This window comes from Pteronotus mesoamericanus, unplaced genomic scaffold (assembly GCF_021234165.1).
Source record: "Pteronotus mesoamericanus isolate MK-2021 breed Mesoamerican mustached bat unplaced genomic scaffold, CSHL_Meso_final contig_53, whole genome shotgun sequence".
NCBI lineage: Eukaryota > Metazoa > Chordata > Mammalia > Chiroptera > Mormoopidae > Pteronotus > Pteronotus mesoamericanus.
In genome coordinates, this window is record NW_026555195.1 from 5,637,251 (window position 1) to 5,646,221 (window position 8,971).

Below are 8,971 nucleotides of genomic sequence, written 5' to 3' on the forward strand. Positions count from 1 at the left end.
GTGGCCAGAAAATCAGAAGGAAGATCAGGGATCGGTCACCTCCTAGGAGTCGGGGAGGAGGCTAGGAAGCGTGGTCACTGGTATCAAACACTAGGGCATTCAGGTAAGTGAATGAGGGGTGACACGCTTTTGGTCCGGCTCAGAGGGAGACACGGGGACTCTGGCAGATCGGCAGCAGCTGACTTAGCGCTAGTGGGTGAAGGGACGATGAACCGAGTGAGAAAGCAAACGTGGCGCAGAAGTTCCAGCTCGGCTGTGGCAGAGTGAGGAAGGAGAAAGCGCAGCCTCTAACTGCACAGAGATGGGAGTCTGAGGGAGGCCGCTGCTGGGTTTTGTTTTATTTCATCTGCAGCACGAAAGACTTGAATACTGATATGCAGTGACTGAAAATGGGTTCCTTGGAGGTATTGTAGACCTGCCCATTCTAAGCACAGGATTTTGTCCTGGCTAATTACTAACAAGTAATGTGCAGGATGAATTGTTTCACGTCAGGAGTTTCATCTCTAGACCCACTCAGAGACAGACCCATCAACCAACATTTAAAAAATGACAGTGATCATAGTGTTCACGGCCAGGCTACTCTGCGCCAGGCACTGGAGACGCGCCTCGTAGATACTATCAAATGTAATCCCTTTAACACGTGTGTGAGGAAGTCGTCATGATTATTAGATTAAGGGAATCCTTTTGCACTGTGGGTGGGAACGCAGACTGGTACAACCACTGCAGAAACCAATATAGGGGTACCTCAAAAAAAGTAAAAATGGATCTGCCTTTTGACCCGGCAATTCTACTTCTGGGAATTTATCTGAAGAAACACAAAACACTAATTCAAAAGAATATAAGCACCCCTATGTTCCTTGCAGTGTTATTTACAGTCATCAACATATGAAAGCAGCCCAAGTGTCCATCAGTAGATGAATGGATAAAGCAACTATGAGACATTTTACTTGGCCATTAAAAAAAAGGAAATTTTACTCTTCATTACAGCATGGATGGACCTGGAAAACATTATGCTAAGTGAAATAAGACAATCAGAGAAAGACAAATACCCCATGATTTCACTCACATGAGGACTCTATTGAACAAATGAACTAACAAGGAGAACAGAGGCAGACGCCCAGAGACAGAGAGCAGGGTGACAGCTGTCGGGAGAGGGAGGAGTTTGGGGGTGGACGGATTGAGCAAAAGGGAAAAAGGACTCATGGACATGGACAACATTGTGGTGATTGCTGGGGGAGGAGTTAGTGAAAAAAATACAATAAAAATATGTAAAAGAAGAAACCAATGCGTAGAGAAGAAACTATTCCTACTCATTTTTAGGAATTCAAAATAGAAAATGCTAAATCTTTGCTTGCCTCCCTCACAATTCACTGCTATATCACCATAACAGTTCCAGGCGTGTAGTAGATTTTCAATAAATATCTATTCAATTAGTAATTAAATATTTATGTATCTACAACCCATATCCTGCAATTTCACAGATATCATAACTATTTAAAATTCACATGCCAAATATTAGATAATCAAAGGTAATCATTTGGACACTGGTCAAGATTTTATTGATGGCATTCAGCTTGAGGTGGAGAAAAAGAATTGGAGCAGTTCAGTTTCTATCACTAAAATTTCTGTGCCCATGTATTTAGCACTATTGATGTAGGAACACGCTAGTGTTTAGATTGTAAGAAGTTCATCACGGGAGGAAAGCAGGCGTCTGTGCCACATGGCTGACAGACAGTGTGGTGGGCTTCAGATATTAGTGTTCTAATTAATAAAACATAACCATATTAATCAGAAACACAGATTCTGATTTACATAATCATTGTGGCGCATGGTCGCTCGGCACAAAGAGGAAGCTTTTCATGAAGTGTTACACACAGAGTCCAGCCTTTGTTCACTTATCTGTATACATTCTCAGGCTCTCACGCACACCTTGTGTTCTGGCCACATTTTAAAAATATATTTTTATTGTGGATTTTGGTCAAAAAATCGTTGTCCTTGGCCTGGACAACCCCTGAAATCCTGCTAGCCTGTACGCACGTCACAACCACCACAGAGACCTGGGATGTGTCTCTGAACAGCCTCTTTTCATCTCTGCTAATGTCCCCTCCCACCTCTTAACTTATCAGCAAACGTTCTTGCTCATCTCCTGTCAGCTGCTCTAGCTCTTGATCACCTTGCTGGATGGACTCCGTATGGCTGTGACTGAGATGGGAAAAAATAGCAATAACAACCAAAAAGCCCCACCACTCTGGGTCACAAAACTCTGAATTGCCTGTGGTGGCAAGAAATGTAGTCCAGAGAACTAGAACAGAATCAGCTCTTGACCCTCCTACAGGCATTGGAAATTCTTGCGAAAGAGAAAGGGTAAGAATGTGCCAAAGAGAAAGCAAGAATAACGGAAAGAGGGGATCATTATAGCAGAGAGGAGGATGCATCCAAGCACTTTCAACTATTAGAGTTCTCCAGAGAACTTAGGCCAATAGGAGTTTAGTCTCCTCTCTCTCTCTCCTTCCCCCCAACATATATATTCTTATATATGTATATATATTCTATACAGATCCTCTATATATTTTATGTTCTATATTTATATAAATGTCCTCCATATATTTATAGAGCTATATTCTATATATACACACACAGTCAAACTTCAATTCTTAAATGTCTTGGTTCTCGAACATCTTGGTTCTTGAACAATTCACTTCTTGACCAAGTTGTTCAAGGAAAAAATGCCTTGGCTGACAAAACTTTGGGCCTCAATTCTCTACCTGAAAGCCCTTTCATGTTGATACCTATATGATCAGTCACGTGTCTCGCAGGTGACAGGAAATTCAGCCTTCAAACAAATGGCTTCTCAAGCAGTTTTCCAGAACAAATCAAGTTCAAGAACCGAGGTTCCACCGTACAGGGAATTGGTTAATGTGAATGTGGAGGTTAGCAAATTCAAAATAGGCGGAGCAGTCCAGAAAGTTAGAGACCCGGGGAAGAGTTAATGCTGCAGTTCAAGTCTGAAGACCGTCTTTTGCCATAATCCTCTCTCTTTTTTTTTAGGGGAGCTCAGTATTTTTCTATTAAGGCCGTCAACTGATTGAAGAGGCCCACCCCCATTAGGGCTGGTCATTAGCTCTCCCCAAAATCTACTAATTTAAATGTTAATCTCCTTAAAAAACGCCTTTACAGAAACATCTAGAATAATGTTTGAGCAAATATCTGATTACAGGGACCCAGCCAAGTAGACACACAAAACTATCACCCATCTCAGTTTCCCTTTGCAGTAACCCTAAAAGCATTCAAATGAGCATTCCTTTGGGAACATCATAGAAAAGGAAAGGGAGGAAGAAGCCCCTACCTCCTCCCTGAACAGTTGTACCATGGGCAAGCTAATGCCTAACTTTTGGAGTTTAAAGCATTGAAACTGCAGAACACTTGGGAAGAATTAGTGCTTCCTATGAATGGATTTTATGGAAAGTGCAATTTGTTGTTCTCTTGCACTAGAGGGAACTCTAACACAGGGTGTTAGAAACTCTAACATAGGGTTGTATGGAAGCACAAGATTAGATGCCTCAGAGAATGAAGGGAAAAAATAGAGTCCAGAGAGGCCAAAATAACTTTGTAAGACTCTTAACTGTACACATAGCATCAGTTTACTAGCTCTCCTTTGGGCATAAAAAAATCATACTCTAAGTACAGTAAGATCACTCACAGGCCAAGACATGGCAGTGCCCCCTGGAAACTGGGGAGGTAGAAAGGAAACTGGGAGAAGCTACCGCAGGTCACACCCTTGTCAGGGGGACAAATGAAGCCCGCCATGTCTCATTTCACACGTAGTGATCTCAACTGTTCTTTCAAAATGAAATTGGGTGACTGCCTGTATTGTGTTCCCAGGTGGAACATCATCCAACAGACTCACTGCTATGGTGGCAAATCTCCAACCATCACTTAATGAATGGAAATACAGACACATGCCCGATTGTTCTAAAACTGAGGTTAAACACATTGTTTGGACCGCTTGCCCTTTCATCAGAGAGATTGAACTACTAAATACAAAATGCCAGAGAAAAGGTTTAGACTCTACTACTCTTACTGTTGCCAATAATACTAATTATGACAATAATACTTACTGAAAGCACACAGCATACCAGATTCTGAGGTAATTGACTTGTACAGATAATCTTTTTTAGCGTGCCCAAGAATCCTAATTTTACAAGTAGAAAACTGAGGCTCACAGCCTGTGGCTTGAACAAGATCAGTGTCAGGAGGGAAGGTCTCCCCCTAAGCTCTTCCTCCCTTCCATGGGAGTATGAGTTCAGTGTGTTTTGCATGGAGAGAGTCCCCTGTTAAAGGAACTGGGAATCCCCGGGTGTGAGAAGCACCACTGTCTGGTGGCGGGGGCCGTCCGGGTGCGGCCAGGAGCCGGGGTTGCCGATGGGAGAGGCAGGGGCAGCCCAAGCCGGAGGGCGCGGCGGGATCCCTGCGAAAGCCCAGGCCGCTTCAGCTGGGAGAAAGCAGGCGCGGGAAATACAGCCGAGTCCTCTGCTCTAGTTCCCACCGTCTCCCTCCCCCTCTCCATCTGTCTGTCTCTTCCCATTTCCCTCTCCCTCTGTCTGTTCTCCGCTTGCAAATCTTCATCTGCTAATTTCCATCCAACACGTTTATGAATTAATTCCAACACTTTTCTCTCTCTGTCAAGATATCCCACTTTCTAGCCAGCCCCCCCACCCCTCTGGCAATGCGTGCATTTTCTTCCATAGACTTTTTCTAACAACTCACAGACGGAGTTTATTTGCTCTGACATCTTTGTATATGCAGTCAACCCATGTCCCGGAGGGTGTGCAGAGAAGAGAGATCGGGGTGCCGCTGGGCAGCCTTGCAGGCAGCGGTGGGGAGGGCGGAGGGAGGGAGGAGCGGTACACAGGCCCGTGGGAGGGGAGGCAGGGCAAGCACACCCTTGCCGCTGGGTGCCAGCAGCAAAGACCCCCGGATTCCGAAGTAGGGCAGATGCCACTTTCTCCTGCAAGTGGCGGGGGTCTGTCAGAAATGAATCCTCATCACTCTCATCTTAATTAATACAATCTAATGATGCTGGCCAGGGCGTTTTAAAAAGTTTCCTTGAAATTATATAAACTGAGACAAATGCACACACAACACAACCAGCTACCTCCCAATCTTTTCAGTTCTGAACTAGCTGTGCTTCTAGGCACATTCAAACAATCGAGGAATAGATTCTGAGATTTTCACACCTTAAGTCAATCAAGAATAAGTGTGTTTTAAGGATAAGCAAAAGAAAGAAATGGGTAGTTCTAAAGAGCTGAAGGAATAAACAAACAGTGTCTAGAGTGCTGGACGTGGTAGTTTCTAGATACATGTTTGATAGATAAACTGACTGATGGGTGGATTCATGGACGCATTTAGGGTGGAAGAGCCAACAGAATGCTCTATGTAGACGTGGCAAGGGGAGAAAAGCCAGCGCCAAGCATATTGGTATGAAATGCAGGTAACTTTATCATATAATTCTGTCTGAAGAGTGATAGCTACCAATCCACAGCAAGAGATGGTGTAGAGAGAATGAGCAGATCGCAGTTTCCGACTTTTGAAATGTCACTTTGTCTCTCCTGCTTTTGGTTCCCTCGACTGTAAAGTCAGTCATTGGTCTAGATGATCTGCAAATCCTCTCTTAAGACAGAGGAGCCTGTAACCCGTGCTTGTCGCCGAGCCACTGGCCTTTCCAGGGGAATGTTCACACTTGCATTTCTCTCTGCATGCTTTGTTCACGCTGCTTCTCCTATCTGAACCCCCTTCCTCTGCAGATCAAATTCCAAAGTTCCTTTTCAGGGCCCAGGTCAAATGTCACTTTCCCTGGACAATTTCCCAGTTTCCTGGGCCTAGGTACTTCCTCCCTGCCCTGCCCCTCCTTGGAATTTTATCCTTCCCTGCTATCATCTTACTACAGCACGTTTGACCCAGTTGAGTACATTTCTCTTTGCTAATTTATGGAGAATCACGCCTCTCTCTATTCTCAGCATGGAGCACAATGCTTAGCAAAGAGTATGTGCTCAATAAAGGTTGCTAAATGAATGAGCGTGACACTTCCCAGCAGGAGGTGCATTTTCCTAGTGGCATTTGTTTTTAACTGGATAAAACTGCACAATAGAAGGCGGAGGAGGCTTCTTGATGAATCATCTCAGGAAGGAACCTGAACAAGTGGAAAACAGAGCTCAGAAACTAGTCCAATTACCATCCCCCTTTCGGGCTGGGCTATCCCTGCCTGCACACCCTCCCCCCACCACGGGGAGACAGCATTTCACAGACAAAGGAGTGTGTGCCTGGGCGCTCACGTTTCTTTGCCATTAGCAAACTCCCACTTGGTAAACAGACTAATTTTGCTCCTACATCAGCAGTTAGCCTAATCAGTGGTTTCCACTCAGGGCTTTGAGGAAAAGGTTTTAAGTCTAGACAATAGTGAGAAAATGGAAAATTGTGGTCCAAAGAAAAACCCTGGTTGTTATTCTTGTATTTGACATTGAGGGAGCATCACATGAAGGACAGGGCCATTTATTCTTTACAGCTACTTCTTCAATGTGCAAATGCATCTTTTTAACTAGTTTTCATACAGACCCCAGCTTTGCTGTCGCACCTGTATTGTTCCGACCTCAAAGACAGCCTGCGTTCCACAGGAGACCCCACCATTGGGGGAACCAAATAAAACCACATATTTGGATTTATTCACTGGCAGGTACTTAATTGCACTCACATTTTTAATCCTCCCCTTGTTTCGTACAATATTTACTTTCAATCAAGAGCTCTCCACCAACTTAGTCGTTTGCCTCTGCACCTCTGACCCAGGAGCATCACAGCCCCACGAACCTGCCTTCCGCGAGTGGGTAAGACACAGAGACAGTTCCGTCTGCCAGACAGAACAGCAGCCCTGCCTGGCAGAGAACCCAGGGATCTACGGATGTGGGACTACAGCTGTGACGCTTGACCCGGCACTGCTCCTGTGCCCCAAGACCGGGGACACTGACATGACATGAGCCGCTCCCCACTCAGGACCTCAAGGTGGCAGGGTGGCTTCCGGTTACCTGGGTAACCATTGTGGCATACAGTTTTGCATTATGAAGGGCCTTGGACGTCCTTGTTGCCATCCGGAGGCTAATTCCGAAAGCTCCTGTGTCTGCACCCGACTTGCGATCAGGAGGTTTCGTTTGGAAAATTTCACGGACATGGGGGGCGCTGCACCACAGCTGTTCCTGCAATATTGACCGGAAGCCCTGCTGCCGTGACGTGCTTCCTAGTTCCATTTACTCTACTCTTCTGACCTAGCAGAAGAGAAATACGAGGCAGGCAAGGATGCCAAGCTCTAGGTTGTCAGTAAATATCAATTCTTCCTGCTACCGTAACTACAGTATTATTATTACTAATTGTGGTTGTGTGTTTTTGTTTTATTATTAATTATTATTTTACATTTGAACATTGTCCCTGCCCTAACTACACATTAGAGTTAGGCACCTGAAAATGTCGGGTCAACAGCAGTGTCTTAACCCCTCTGGACACATGGAGTTGAGCTGAGTTTTCTCCCATCGAATGTCAACTCAAGTCAGTATTGTGCTGCGGCATCCGGTTCCGTTCTGCAGGCAGCCGTTGTGTGAGCAAGGAAGTCTCCAGAGGCTGGTGGGTAAATCTTTCCATGCTAAACCCAGAGGGTGGACAAGCACATGACAAGTGAAGATGGAGGAGAAGAAACCATGAGTAAAGGAAAAGACTCCTTTCTGCACTGGCCTTGTCTGAATAATGCTGATTCCAAAGAAGCATGACATGCTGCTTGAAGAAGAAGAGAGAATCGCCTACTAAAAGCTGGATTCTCCATCTCCTTCAACAGCAGCTGCTTTTCATAAGGGACATGTTATGGACAGAATGTAACAGATGACATCATGGTAAGAGTACGGACTTTGGAATCCTTCAGATCTGGGTTCAAATCCTGGTTCCACCACTGAGTATATCAACTGAAGGCATATCCCATAACCTCTCAGAGCCTTAGGCCTCTCATCTGAAAACTGAGAGTAGTAACAGCGTCTATCTGTTTGGCTGTGAGGGGATAGCATGAGATAGATACAGAATGTTTAGCACCTTCGGTGAGAGTATCATTGGGCCACTTCAACTGCAACCTTCTCACCCGTCCTGATACCCTTTCTCCTCCTTCTTTTTCCCCCACATCACTACTTTCAAAGCTCAGCCCACTCCCATTCTTCCATGGCCTTAAAGTCCTCATTGGGGTTCTCTGAATCCCTCAGCAGGTAAGGTCGATGACACAGCCTAACACATAACAGTGTGTAACATTCCTACCTGCCACGCAGATTCTATAACACCTGTTTGAAGGCCAAACAGGAAAGGACTCTTATACCCACTTGAAAATTGAAAACCTGAGAGCAAGTTAGTGTGATTTGCTCAACGCCGTAGAGCCAGACAGGAAATGGCAGATTCAAACTCAGGTCATTTGATTTCCAATCCATGCTTTCTTTCTATTAGAATATGCTACACTTCACTTTCTTGTTTCTCAAAATCTCATTCTTATCTTTCTAATTAGATGGTTTGCTTTATCAGGATATAAACCGTTCCTCCTTTTCCTTACCTCTCACTGCTCATTGCAGAGGTGTCCTACTATAGGAAAATAAGCTTAGACAACCAGAGTTTAAATGCAGATCCTGCCACCTAGGTAGTCTGTGCCACCTAGGTCAAGTTATTTATTCTCACGAGCCTCAATTTCCTCGTTTGGAAAAACAACAACGACAACAAAAAAGTAGCAGTCCCACTTTTTAGGGTTGCAGTTAGGATTCAGTTGGTTAACTCCTGTTAAGCACTTGGTCCACTTCAGTCCTCATGATGATGGTGGACATGGAGGTGGGGAATGTCTTCCCATGCAAGGTGATCCCTCCCCGAGGCACCCTTCCCAGGGACTGATCCTTCCAAGGACTGACCC